Raw genomic sequence first — 16,016 nt, forward strand, 5'->3', positions numbered from 1 at the left:
GTTTGTGTTATGGCACAATCGACTTAGACACCCAGGTTCTACTATGATGAGTAGAATTGTTCAGACTTGTCAATGACATCCTTTGCAGAATATTCTGCTTAACAAAGAACTTGGTTGTACTGCTTATTATTTTGGGAAACTGATTACGAAACCATCCTTGACAAAAGTAGTTCTGGAATCACCTGCTTTCTTGTAAAGGATACAAGGTGATATATGTGGTCCTATACATCCCTATAGTGGACCCTTTCAGTACTTTATGGTTCTGGTCGATGCTTCAGCTAGATGGTCACATGTTTGTTTACTTTCGACACGTAATTTAGCATTTGCTCGGCTCCTTTCCCAAATTATTAAATTACGTGCTCATTTTCCTGATTATTCTATCAAGTCCATCCGACTTCATGGTGCAACGGAGTTTTCTTCAAAGGCATTTGACGCATATTGTATGTCGTTAGGAATTGAGGTTGAGCATCCTGTTGCTTATGTGCATACACATAATGGTTTAGCAGAATCATTCATTAGACACCTGCAACTCATTTCCAGACCCATGCTTATGAAAACTCAGCTCCCTGTTTCTTCTTAGGGACACGCTATCTTGCACGCTGCTGCACTGGTACGTTATTTACCTTGTGCAAATAATCAGTATTCCCATTTACAACATGTGTTAGGTCATACACAAGAAATATCTCATTTACGTATTTTTGGTTGTGCAGTTTATGTTCCTATTGCACCATCACAATGCACCAAGTTTGGCCCACAACGTCGACTTGGGATATATGTTGGATTTGACTCGCCATCTATAATTCGATATCTTGAACCATTAACAGGGGATATTTTTACGGCAAGATTTGCAGATTGTCATTTTGATGAGACAGTCTTCCCGCCGTTAGGGGGAGGAAATCTACCGCCCGAGGAACGACGTGAATTATCTTGGTATACACCATAATTGTCTCGTCTTGATGTACGCACAAGTCAGTGTGAAACTGAGGTACAAAATATCTTACATCTTCAAAGTATTGCAAATCAAATGCTTGATGCATTTACAGATACATCAAAAATAATGAAAGTACATGTGCCATCTAAAAATGCTCCATCACGCATTGATGTTCCTGTAGGAAAATATGTGGATGCGGCAGCAAATAAGTCGTCTGAGGTACGACGTAAGCGTAGATGACCAGTTGGGTCAAAATATTCTTCTCCTCGAAAGAGGAAAAGCCAATCTCAATCATTGACTAATAGTTCTCTTGAGGAGACTATTAAAGAAGGAACCAAGCTCTCTGAAAATAGATCTACTGACGAGGAGAATGTCTCGACGGAGACAATGGAACCTCAAAATGAGGAAGCCTCTATTAATTATGCATGCAATAGAGAAGTTTGGGATCGAAGAACAATGATTGTTGACGACATATTTTCGTTTACAGTAGCTACTGACATTGCCTTGGATAATGATGGTGTTGAACCACACTCTATAGAGGAATGTCGTCAAACGGAAGATTGGACAAAATGGAAAAAGGCAATCCAAGCAGAATTACTTTCTCTCTCTAAGCGCAATGTTATTGGTACTGCAGTCGAACACCAGATAATGTGAGCTCGGTTGGCTGTAAATGGGTTTTTGTGCGCAAGCGAAATGAGAAAAATGAAGTCGTTTGCTATAAAACGAGACTAGTGTCACAAGGTTTCTCACAGAAACCAGGGATTGATGACGAGGAGACATATTCCCCAGTAATGGATGCAATTACCTTTCTGTATTTGACGTGGTTACTGCGTATCTATATGGAAAACTGGATACAGATATTTATATGAAAATCCCTGAAGGTTTTCAGTTGTTTGCAGATAAACCATGTCATTTGTATTCACTAAAACTAAATCGAGCCTTGTATGGTTTAAACCAATCTGGGCGAATGTGGTACAATCTTCTGAGTGAATACTTGCTAAGTCAGGGATATGCGAATAATCCGATATGCCCATGTATTTTCATTAAAAAGGAAAACAATGGGTTTGCCATAATTGTTGTATATGTAGATGACATCAATCTTATTGGAACTCCTGAGGAACTCTCCAAAGCACAAAAATGCTTAAAGAAGGAGTTCGAGATGAAAGATCTCGGTAAAAAAAAGTTTTGTCTTGGTCTACAACTTGAGCATTATGAGGGAGGAATTCTTGTCCATTAGTCAGCGTACATAGAGAAACTTCTCAAACGCTTTAATATGGACAAATCATATACGCTCAACACTCCAATGGTTGTGAGATCTCGTGATCCCAAAAGAGATCCATTCCGCCACAAAGAAGAAGGCGAAACAATTCTTGGACAAGAAGTACCATATTTGAGTGCCATCGGTGGGTTATTGTATTTAGATCAGTGCACTAGGCCAGACATTTCTTTTGCAGTAAATCTCTTAGCCAGGTACAGTTCTGCGCCAACAAAGAGACATTGCTAGAGCAAAACACATTTTCTGTTACCTACGCGGCACTACGAACATGGGATTGTTCTACTCAAAAGACTCAGAGAACTACTCGAAGATTAAGGGATACATAGATGCTGGTTATCTTTCAGACCCCCACAAAGCAATCTCTCAGACAGGGTATGTGTTTACAAGCGGTGGAACAACATTTTCATGAAGATCTTGTAAGCAGAGCATGCCAGCTACCTCCTCCAACCATTCCGAAATAATTGCTCTACATGAAACAAGTCGAGAATGTGTGTGGTTGCGATCATTAGTCAATCATATCAGAAGCTCTTGTGGTCTACCGTCCATTACCAGTACACCAACAATAATTTGTGAAGACAATTCAGCTTGCATAGCACAAATTGAAGAGGGCTACATCAAAGGTGATAGGATAAAACATATTTCGCCAAAATTATTCTACGAACACCACCTACAGAAGAACAACGAGATTGAGATCCATAAGATACAGTCTTGTGAGAATTATGCTGATCTATTCACCAAATCATTGCTAACAAAGCTCTTCCGGAAGTTGGTTTACGGGATCAGAATACGCCACATGTACAAGCAAACCAACTGACGGAGATTTTGTTCAGGGGAGATTTGGACTATAATGCGTTGTACTCTTTTTCCTTAGTCAAGGTTTTGTCCCACTGGGTTTTCCTTGTCAAGGATTTAACGAGGCAGCATATGCGTTTCCAACACTATTCTAAGAATTTTTCTACGTTGTACTCTTTTTCCTTCGATCGGGTTTTGTCCCATCGGGTTTTACCGAAAAGGTTTTAACGAGGCAACATATTTAGAATGGTGGTCATCCAAGGGAGAGTGCTACATGAGGTGTCACCATTTGTGGATAACAGACCATTTGTAGAGCAGGTGTCTAGAAATATTGAAGACACACATTTATCTATGTGTCTTTATTGTACTTAATCTTCTCATGTGTTGGAGCATTGCTCGGTCGAACTTGCATGCATTGATATATCAAGCATGTTTGTCAATGTTAGTGATCAAAACTATAAGTCTTGATTTCTAGTCTATTATAGCTAAGTTTCGGACTTGGATAGAAAATGTAGTTGAGCTCAAGGACTTCATTGTGATTCATCATACAAGAAGAAGAACTACTCAAGGAACCGGTGGAACTTCTCGAAAAAAAGGTATGTGAAGACTTGAACTTATCTGTCACTCAAAAGTCTATCTACTCTATCTCCTACTTCTTGAGACAAAAAGTCGTATGTTATATATAGACTTAGATTATACACATTTGGTATTTCGAGCCGAGTATACCTCGCCTATCTATATCTCGAAATATTTGTTGGTAAGCGTTTCACTTCGACCATGTTCATCTTTACCTAGTGACGAAAGTCATGATATGTTTCAATCACTTTGAAAATTGCTTTGACGAGAAATAGTGTAACAACTATATAACGTCCTCTAAGTATGTTTCAATGGTTGGAATGAGAGTTTAGATTACATAACCAATGATGGACATACGTATTGTTGTGGAAACACATATGTGCATAAGTCCTATCCCTTGAACCAAATTTTGCGAACTTTGCTGATCAAGAGAACCCGGAAGAATGGCTTGTTGACAAGTCCGCGAACTACCGAACTTCTCATCACGAGAAATTTTGCTGGAGTTGGCAAACTTGTTGCGTGAGTACCAGTCCGCGAACCGACGGAAAGTATTTGCCGAGATTTTCTGCTGGAGTTTGTAAACTCTGCCCGGTTGCTTAAGTCCGCGAACCTAGTGTGCGAACTTAAGAAGGTTATATATCTGAAGATGATTTATGAACTTAAACTTGTAAGGACTAAGGAATGCAATTTGCAAACCGTTTCTATAAAGTTCATGAACCGATTCGAGTGAATCAAATCATCTTTGCTTCAATTGTGTCTTTTGTAGTACATAATATTTCCTTGTATGTGAACAACTCTCTAACTAGTTTATTTGAGTCATTTGAATTAGTTATGGTGAAGAAGAATATGGTTGGTATGAAATGCTCATATGGCTAACCTTTTGGTTAACTATTGTTGAACCAACAATGTACACATTTGGGTATGGTTAACAAACCTAGAAGAGTGCATTTCATTTGTGTATAACAAGCTAAGTTTTCGATCTAACGGTTGAGAAATATTATCTTGAATCTAAATCAGGTTTTCATCTGACGGTGGATATAGTTTGCTTTGTGACCAAGGCGAAACCCTGATTTGAAAGATTATATAAGGGGACATCTAGCAACTCTGCAAAACTAATCCCCACACCTCACATGTGATACTAGTTTGCGTGCTAGAGTTGTTTCTCCTTTAACCTTTGGTTTTCTTGTTCCGAAACCAGGTTAACGACTTAAAGACTTCATTGGGATTGTGAAGCCAGACCGATACTACTTTTATCGTAGTTGTGTGATCTTATCTTGCATTTTCTATCTTACGAGTACAATAAGATTGATTGGATTGAGATTAATATCTCTGACAGGCAAGATATAAAAAGTAATCACAAACATCTTCGTCTCATTGTTTGTGATTCCGCAACATCTTGTTTCGCTACCATACGACTAAGATTGTTGTGAGGTGATTGATAACTCTAGGCTTTTCTTCAGGAATATAAGACCGGATTATCAATTGGTTTCTGTTCACCTTGATTATTATCAAAAGATGGAACAAAAACTTTAGGGTTTATCTGTGGGAGACATATTGATCCTTTGATAGAACTTTTTTTATTGTCTAAGCCTGCGATTTTGGATCGTAGCAACACTTAGTTGTGGGTGAGATCAGCTAAGGGAATCAAGTGCGCAATATCCTGCTGGGATCAGATAAGTAGGGAGTACAACTGTACCTTGGATCAGTGGGAGACTGATTGGGGTTCAACTACAGTCCAGTCTGAAGTTAGCTCGGAGTAGGCTAGTGTCTGTAGCGGCTTAATATAGTGTGTGTTCAATTCTGGACTAGGTCCCGGGATTTTTCTGCATTTGCGGTTTTCTCGTTAACAAAATTCCGATGTATGGGTTATTTCTTTTCCGCATTATATTTTCTTATATAATTGAAATATCACAGGTTGTGCATTGTTCAATCAATTAAAATATGCGACCTTTTGGTTGTTGATTTAGATTGATTGACAGTTGGATATTGGTCTTTGGTACCATCCAAGTTATCTCTCTAGTATTTGATAAAGACTCGCAGATTTCTATTTGCTTGAGTATATATCAAATCGAGAGATTGAGATATAAACTCTTTGATATACTTTTATCTAGATTGAGTTTGACTGTCTAGTTGATTTTCTAGAAAGTATATTGGAGTTTGTCCATACAGATTACTAAGTGAAATATTAGGTGTGGTTGTTGTACCCCCGCTTTTTCAATTGGTATTAGAGCAGGCAAACACGTTAAAGACCTTATAAGTCTGTGTTTGTAATGATCTGATTATGGACGAGTCTATCTCTAATAACGTACCAGTTCAGAAATTACCAGATGATTCTAAAATCTTGGATTCACCTGAGAGAACTATCACATCTAAGTCAATATATAAACATTCTCTTGATGTAAAAACTGTTGATTGGGAAAATCTCCTAGAAGAACAGTTGGATGAACTTTCTGATGAAGGTGATTCAGATATTGATAGAGATGTTGATGAGGAAGTCTCAGAGTATGTTAAGTTTTTGGATTCGTGGAAGATGAAGAAGATTATAAATTCTCATGTATCACCTCTTCTGACTCCTCTCTGTCGAGAAAACAATAAATTGAGAAGATGTTACGCATGTGTTTATTTTTCGAATCGTTCTAACGAATCGATCCTCAAGGATTCTGAGGAAAACCTACGTATGTAGTCACTTGAATGTGATAATATTTATCAAAAGTACTTTTTGTTGGAAGAGAAACTTGTGGAATCTGAAGCAAGGTTTAACTCTCAACAAATTAGTTTTGATGACAGAGAAAGTGCTTGTCTCGCTCGAGAAAAACTTCTTGAGGCTGATTTAGCTGCTGCTCTTGATAAAATCAAGATGTTGGAAGATGACTTGAAAAAGTTCAATACTAGTTCAAGCAAATTAACCACTATTCTAGGAGCAAGTAAAAATCATCGTGATACACGAGGATTGGGCTATAAGGGAATAGATGCTCCAAGTATTAGCAAAGAGGTAAAATTTGTCAAGGCTAGTGATTCTTCTCAACAAAAAGTTTCCACTGATGGGAAAAATGAAATACCTTCACCGGCAATTAAGGTTCGAAAGAGCAAAGAATATCAACCTCAAAAGTCAGCACGTACGGATCGAGGTAAGAACATTCCTTACGTTTGCCACTATTACGGAAATAAAGGTCACGTGGAAAGGATATGTCGTTTTCGTATAAGGAATAAGAAACTTCATGATGTTCTTGTTTGGGCATCACAAGAAGTTGTGAAAACAAGATCATATACTAAGGATAATCCCCTTAACATTACAGGTTGTAACTTTCCAACCTTTATACAAAGGAGTCGTTGCTGTGATAAACCTAGATTTTCCTATAAACGTTATGCGAAGCCTTTTCACAATCGTAATGGTTATCAAAAGGATAACTTCGTAAAGACGAAGACAAGATCCGATGCTCCCAATTGGAGAAAGACTAACTTCAAAAGAATAGTCAATCCAATTATCTTCCGAGAAATCTTGAAGAGAGTAATGGGAAGAAGGTTCCGGTTGTTCCTAAGCGCACTCAGAAGTGGGTACCAAAGAAAGCTAATGATGCTTTCAGTGTGAAAAGGAATGATCTTCCAGAAAATTCCATGACTATGGAGAAGACAATATCCATGATGTTGGAACTTAACAAGTTATTTGGAAAAATGGAATTGGATGTGAAAGGCTCTAAAAGTGATCCCTTTCATGATAATCCAAAGGTAAATTATGGTGAACAAGAAATTATTCACCCCAACACAACTTGATTGTGTTGTAAGTGAATCCTCACCAAGGAATGCCCTGCTATGTATACGGTGAGGGAAGCACGGAAATTGGGGCGCACAGATTATGTTCGGTAAGGCTGTAGAATTCAATTGGATTCATCTAAAAAGCTATGTTTATAAACTTGATAAACATTTGTGCTTTTATTTGTTTAGAGAACTTATAATGATTCACGTACCTTTCTTATCGTTCTTTTCTACCTGACTTGATTTGTGTTTAAGGTTCTTAAACGTTTAGGTTTGAAAATAGTAGTTCGGGATGTTTGGACTTCATGGTACATCTACCAGGTATGCATAACATCTTTTAAAATAAAAATCCAAGGGTTTAAGTTCGCGGACTTGAAAATTCGTTTGCAAACCCGTATGCATACTTGACGTCGATATTCGGTAAACTTGTTTTGGCCGTAACTTCTTCGTCCGAACTCGGAATGACCTCATTCTTTTTGCATTCTCTTCCTATTTGAATTTTATTCAAAATGGATATGAGAATTATTGTATTTGGATGATTTAAGATTGGTATTTGTCCCGTCTCTTGTTTTTGAGTGTTTTGCTCAGTTTCGTTGCACTTGTTCCACTTCTCTTGGACTTGGCACTTGTATTCTTGGAGTACTACTCTTCTAAGCTCATTTTAGCTTTTACAAGAATGTTGTTGGTGAATCACAAATAAGGAAGTTCAAGAACATGAAGTAGTATGCATTACTATGGGATTCTTGAATGTTCACAATCATCTTATGTGAACTGTAGTGCATGGTCGTTAATGACTTTGTATGTTCTTTTTTTTAAGAAAATCTGTTTATATGCCTTTGGTAGCTATTCTTGGTGTAAATCCGGGCGAAAAAGATTGATTCTACCCTCAAAGGAAAAAGCATCTTATATGTGCATTACGAGTTTGTCCTGATGCCTAGGAAACTTCTTATGAGAATTTATTCTTCTTTTGAGAAGGATTACTAGAGTTTGGAATAACCATTATTGTTATTACACATAGCTATGTCCAACATTTTCATCTTCATGTTTTTAGATTTATTGGTTTAAATTCTAAATTTATTTGGAAGATGATCTTTGCAGTATTAATCCTTATGGTTTCATATATTGCAATTCTTATGGGATATGTGTGTTTGCATCCGTGAACTATGATTGTCCCATACCTTGTCAAAAGTAAAGTCTTTCGTATGTCGATATGCATGTATTGATAAAATAATGAATAGACTTTTGACAAATACAAAAGTTAAGCCTATTATGTCAATTATTGATGGAAGATAGGTTAAAATCTTTTGTTTGCAGGGATTATGTTTATTGAATGTCGTTATGCGAATAGTGATGGAAAATAGAATGAATCCTTGTGTTATTCCGCAGTATTGATCTTACCTGATCCATATTTTATATATTACTGTGAGGCTCCATAAAGTGTCTAATGTTGAGCACTAAACGATCAAGTTGATTATTTTATGATTAACTTTGTTATTGTTCCGCGAGATATTTTATATTGAGCATTGTCAACTAAATTAATCATCTTGTTTGGTTAGTTAGTTGAGGCTCCGTAAGTTTTCTTATGAAGAGCACGACCAATGAAATTGATTACTTTTGTGATTAGTTTGGTTGTGTATTTCGATTAAATTAATTATGGGTTCTCTTGTGATTAATCTAATTGAGTTTTCTTTAGTCTCTATAATTTCACTTATGTTGAGCACTACCGATAAAATTAATCATGGGTTCTCTTGTGGTTAATTTAGTTGAGTATTTTTGGATTCAAATTCATACTTGTATGTGATTAGTTATGTCCAAAGAAATCCTTCTTTTCTTTCGAAATTAAGGTCGCTCTTGTTTTTCTTTCGGGAATGACATATAATGGGGAAGAGTTCTTTTGAACTTGTGATTAATGGTCATATCTTGAGGGGTGTGCGGCTGTGGAATTTTAAAGTGGTTATCTTGTATCTTTAAACTCCTTGATGAATGTTATTAGCTTCGACTATATGATTGCATCTAAATTAGATGGTATGAATTTTCTTTTATTCATGAAATATCTCTTACAGAGATTTCATTATGATCCCGTTCTTGTACCTTTGCCAATTTTATTGACAAAAAGGGGAGAGAGTTAATATGTAGTTCACACTATAAATACATATGGTTTTCGGATCATTGTGTAAGGGGGAGTGGTTTCCATGTGAGATGGAGTATTGACTAAGGGGGAGTGATACATATCATCATAGTATTATTGTTGAAGTTGTGATACAATTGGACTTTGACACTGTGTAATAATACTATGACACTGTATAAAAATGATCGATACCGATGCTTTCTCATTGTTATAGCTACGGATCTTCAACAATGGTGATGCTAAACTTACAACCTTTGGGATCATTGGAGTACTTGTAAGTGACGAAGATTTCGAGGAAGGTTGAAGATTAGACATGTGGAATAGGAGCTACTAAAATTTCTTTATCTTTTTTGTATTCCATATGTATTGATAGTTTTGTCACTAAAATTGACAAAGGGGGAGATTGTTAGAGAATTGATCGGTCGAACTCGCATGCGTTGCTATCTCAAGCATGTTTATCAATGTTAGTGATCAAAACTATAAGTCTTGATTTCTAGTCTACTATAGCTAAGTCTCGGACTAGGATAGAAAGTGTAGTTGAGCTCAAGGACTTCATGGCGATTCATCATACAAGAAGAAGAACTACTCAAGGAACTGGTGGAACTTCTCGACAAAAAGGTATGTGAAGACTTGAACTTATCTGTCACTCAAAAGTCTATCTACTCTATCTCATACTTCTTGAGACAAAAAGTCGTATGCTATGTATAGACTTAGATTATACACATTTGGTATTTCGAGCCGAGTATACCTCGCCTATCTATATCTCGAAATATGTGTTGGTAAGCGTTTCGCTTCGACCATTTTTATCTTTACCTAGTGACGAAAGTCAAGATATGTTTCAATCACTTTGAAAATTACTTTGACGAGAAATGGTGTAACAACTACATAACGTCCTCTAAGAATGTTTCAATGGTTGGAATGAGAGTTTAGATTACATAACCAATGATGGACATAAGTATTGTTGTGGAAATACATATGTGCATAAGTCTTATCCCTTGAACCAAAGTTTGCGAACTTTGTTGATCAAGAGAAACCGGAAGAATGGCTTGTTGCCAAGTCCGCGAACTGCCGAACTTCTCATCCCGAGAAATTCTGCTGGAGTTGACAAACTTGTTGCGTGAGTACCAGTCCGCGAACCGGCGAAAAGTCTTTGCCGATATTTTCTGCTGGAGTTTGTAAACTCTGCCCGGTTGCTTAAGTCCGCAAACCTAGTGTGCAAACTTAAGAAGGTTATATATCTGAAGATGATTTCTGAACTTGAACTTATAAAGACTAAGGAATGCAATTTTCAAACCGTGGCTATAAAGTTCATGAACCAATTCGAGTGAATCAAATCATCTTTGCTTAAATTGTTTCTTGTGTAGTACATAAGATTTCCTTGCAATTGAACAACTCTATAACTAGTTCATTTGAGTCATTTGAACTAGTTATGGTGAAGAAGAATATGGTTGGTATGAAATGCTCATACGGCTAACCTTTTGGTTAACTATTGTTGAACCAACAATGTACACGTTTGGGTACGGTTAACAAACCTAGAAGCATGCATTTCATTTGTGTATAACAAGCTAAGTTTCCGATCTAATGGTTGGGAAATATTAGCTTGAATCTAAATCAGGTTTTCATCTAACGGTGGATATAGTTTGCTTTGCGACCAAGGCGAAACCCTGATTTGAAAGACTATATAAGGGGACACCTAGCAACTCTGCAAAACTAATCCCCACGCCTCACGTGTGATACTAGTTTGCGTGCTAGAGTCGTTTCTCCTTTAACCTTTGGTTTTCTTCTTCTAAAACCAGGTTAACGACTTAAAGACTTCATTGGGATTGTGAAGCCAGACCGATATTACTTTTATCGTAGTTGTGTGATCTGATCTTGCATCTTCTATCGTACGAGTATAATCATATTTATTGTCTTGAGATTAATATCTCCAATAGGAAAGATATAAAAAATAATCACAAACATCTTCGTCTCATTGTTTGTGATTCTGCAACATCTTGTTTCGCTACCATACGATTAAGATTGTTGTGAGGTGATTGATAACTCTAGGTTGTTCTTCGGGAATGTAAGACCGGATTATCAATTGGCTCCTGTTCACCTTGATTATTATCAAAAGACGGAACAAAACCTTTAGGGTTTATCTGTGGGAGATAGATTGATCCTTTTATAGACTTCTATGTGGGAGACAGATTTGTTTATTGTCAAAGCCTGCGATTTTGGGTCGTAGCAACTCTTAGTTGTGGGTGAGATCAGCTAAGGGATTCAAGTGTGTAGTATCCTACTGGGATCAGAGGCGTAGGGAGTACAACTGTACCTTGGATCAGTGGGAGACCGATTGGGGTTCAACTACAGTCCAGTCCGAAGTTAGCTTGGAGTAGGCTAGTGTCTGTAGCGGCTTAATATAGTGTGTGTTCAATCTGGACTAGGTCCCAGGGTTTTATGCATTTGCGGTTTCCTCGTTAACAAAATTTCGGCGTCTTTATTTCTTTTCCGCATTATATTTTGTTATATAATTGAAATATCACAGGTTGTGCGTTGTTCAATCAATTAGAATATCCGACCTTTTGGTTGTTGATTTAAATTGATTGACACTTGGATATTGGTCTTTGGTACCATCCAAGTTATCTCTCTAGTATTTGATAAAGACTCGCATATTTCTATTTGCTTGAGTATATATCAAATCGAGAGATTGAGATATAAACTCTTTGATATAATTTTATCTAGTTTGAGTCTGACTGTCTAGTTGATTCTATAGAAAGTATATTGGAGTTTATCCATACAGATTGTTAAGCGAAATATTGGGTGTGGTTGTTGTACCCCGCTTTTTCATCATGCATATGGGCCTATAAAAGAGTGATGCTCGACCTATTGTACGATGAACTGAACTAGTAATAATACACTGTCCCCTTTCTTATTAAGTTCTCTATTATGACTTTTAAGCTTCTCATACAGTGAATAGAAACCCACTAACTACTATTTAGTTAGTACCTTATCAATTGTATGTCTAAGTAATTAGTACATGGCTGTTTGGTATATAATTTGTATACAAGAGCACTTAGTAGTAAACTAAGGTTGGTTGTTCCAACATAAAACCAGTATATCACTAGTACTGCATAGTGAATTTACAAAACCTCGTTTAAAATAGTGAAAAATACTAGAACCCCCTTCTATATGGGTTCAACATACAGAAGCCCCACTAAATGGATCATACATTGTCAACTCCATACTTTCAGAAAATGATATTACTAGGCCCAAAAAATCAAAATTTCTTCAGATCTAGCCCATAATTAATTATTACATATTTTAATAATGACAACACTACCCTTTTGTATTTATACAAGAGGAATATCAGAAGATATTTTCATTTCTCTATTCTCTTTCTCTCTCCAAAATCTCAGCCTGAAATCGATCTCAAAACTTAAACCATCTGCAATCGATCCAACCTTAAAACATAAATTGAGATTAACTCAAAGCTAATCGATTTTTCAAACAATTAATCCAGAAGAAAACGAGTTGCGACTTTAAATTTTCACTAAATCTTCAACTGTAATGGGTCCCTGAGCCTGCAACGAAGATTAATTGAATAAATACGCCATCAACAAAGAAATCTGAAGATTTCATCATCAAAAACAACATAAAAGATAAGTTTCCTTTTAATTTTCTTTTCATATTTCGGTTCTGAAAATTGATATTAAGATTTTGAAAGCCTAAAACTTCGATTTCACTACGATTTTATTATCTGATTCATAATTAGCCTTCAAATATACTTTCTTTCCCTATTTCTCTTCATTTTGAGTTACAAATTTCGCAAAATTTTTAGTGCTCTTCGTGGAGAATCCATTAGATATTTCAATAATTTTATCCTGATTGAAAATCAGATTCCATATTTGTAATCCGTATATGTAAATTTGTATTTTACATTTGATATTTTCGAAAAGCAGTATGGATTTTTGACTAGATCAGAGTTTGTTGATTTTGTAGATTTTTTATATGTGAGATTTGTGAAGACTAAGAGCACAAAGGAGGAGGTGTTACTAGGGAGTAAACAGACTGTCTGCTTAGTGTTACTAGGGAGTAAGCAGAAGACAATCTGTAGAAACGTATTCATGGATGGCAAGTACTCAACACACACTTGAAAATTGTTTTCCTTGTTGCTTGAACTGAGTTTATGTGTGTGCTTCAAAAATATTAGGAGAGTGTGCAATTTCGATGTGTTAAATGTATGCGATTAAACTTTGGAATTGCTTCCATATGCTATATTATCTTGGTTGTTTATTGAATGTCTAGTTCTTATTTTATTTTCATACAACCTTGAAACTTGTTGTTTGTCCTTTCATTGAAGCTTTAGTATAAAGACGAAAAATGTCTCTTCTTGATTCCATAGATAGTGGTATGACTTGGGTCGTTTTATGACATGTGTGAACACTTAACTCAGTTGTATCGTTGGTGCTTGTTATATTGCAATTAATAAAATGGTAATTAAGTGTCACTATACATGGCTTGGAGTGTTTTAATTGGAAGTTTTTATGGCTATTTATGTACTTATATTCAAATATTTTGTTTGTAAAGGAATTGGTATTTTTAAAATGTTGGATGTGGATTTATTTAGAGTACGTGTTTCATATGAAGCTGAACTAAATTCCACATAATATTGATTTAGATTATAATTTACCAAAAAGAACAAAAGTATGTAGGATTTTTCTATTCATTAAGAAGCTATGTGTAGATTTATTGCTCATGGTGTGGGAGGACTATCTTATGCATTTCAATAAATTAATTGTTATTGTGTGAACATATTAACCTTTCAGTTCTACTTTCTAGTCTAGCCGTGGGTACGAAGCTTCATGAAGTTGTTTTTTGGTATGTTGAGTATGTTGCTTTGCAATTCAAATGATCTAAATATATTACACAACCTCATTACAAGAGTTAGAAGATTATGGACTGTATAATTTTGGAAGTATGTAATATTGTATAATTTTGGAAGTATGTAATATTGTAGGAACTACTGCTTTTCATAGATCATGTTGATATGCATGTGCAACTCCTAATTACATATGCTATATGCATGGGTAACTCTTAGTTGCACTAGTCAGATGCATGTGTAACTAAGAGTTACACTAGTAATATGTATTTATAACATCTAATTACACATGCTAAAATGAACAAATTTAGTTGGTCGGAAAAATGAAATGACTGAACCAATTTAATTAGTTTTGTTAGCTCGTTGTTAGATTGTAATGCATGAGTCATGTGTATCTGTTGATTAAACATATCATTTAAGTCAGCATATCTGTTGGCTCATTTATTATTTCGCATAATTGCAATATTTGGATTCAGATTATTCTTAAAGGGAAATTATTAGTTGATAACTTATGTATAAAATGTGCAGATGTATGAGATTAGGAGAGGAATAAGAAATGGAGATGCTGAAACCAATACCGGTGATAACATATTGCAGGTAACATATCTTGCCGATGCAAAATTTTGTTTTGTGTTGATTTTGTTTGTTTTTTAATTTCAATGCTAGAGGTAATATCAACTGTAGATGCCAAAATATCAATCCAACATACCTCTCTTGTTTCCATTATCTTTTCCTCGCCTTTATTTAATGTAAAGGGACCCGCTCTCTCATGCTTATGATTTATATATATACAAATGAATAAGGAGTTGTATGTTTCAGCTTTACATGTAAATATGTATTTGAACCGTTGGGTACACATACAAATATGAATGTGTAACTCCTAATTACACATGTTATATGCATGTGTAACTCTCAGTTACACAAGTCATCTGCATGTGTAACTCCTAGTTACACTAGTCAGTTGCATGTGTACTGCTAATTACACTAGTCAGATGTATGTGAAAGCGAGTATACATTTTTGCGTGTACTGTTCATTTAACTTGGGGTCTTGGGGTCTTGGTGTTGGTGGTAATCCTGATTTTGGAATGATAACGCTGCTTAAGAAAGTAAGGAAGCGAGGCACTTTTATGGTTTTGACATGGTATTTGTAACAGTAAATTTAACTTACTTTATTGAGAGATTTTTCTTGTTTGAATATGTTATTTTACACTGAAAATGATCAAATTGTATCTTACAACCTCATTATATAGGTTAGAAGTCTATGTACTGCGTAACTTTGGAAGTAAGTAATCTTGTAGGAACTGCTGCTTTGCAAGATGATGTTGATATGCATGTATAACTAAGAGTTACACTAGTCATATGCATGTGTAACTGAAAGTTACACAAGTCAGATGCATGTGTATCTAATTATTACATATGTTATATGCTCAGTTACACAAGTCATCTGGTGTATGAATCTGATTTTTTAGTGTTTCTGTATGAATCTGATTTTTTAGTACTTGTAGAGTTCAATGAAAAGTGTATTTCACTTTGATTATCTTATTGTTCTTGTAATGTTATTGATTGATTCTTTTTAAGGGATTTGTTCTTTGATCTGATTTTTTAAATGGCTGTCTGGTGTAAAAGGAAAGAAGTACCTAAACTAGCCTGCAAGTGCACAGGGAAGTTGAAGCAAGAAAAAGTAAATAAGGGTTTTGTCCAC

This window comes from Papaver somniferum, chromosome 6 (genome assembly GCF_003573695.1).
Source record: "Papaver somniferum cultivar HN1 chromosome 6, ASM357369v1, whole genome shotgun sequence".
Taxonomy (NCBI): Eukaryota; Viridiplantae; Streptophyta; class Magnoliopsida; order Ranunculales; family Papaveraceae; genus Papaver; species Papaver somniferum.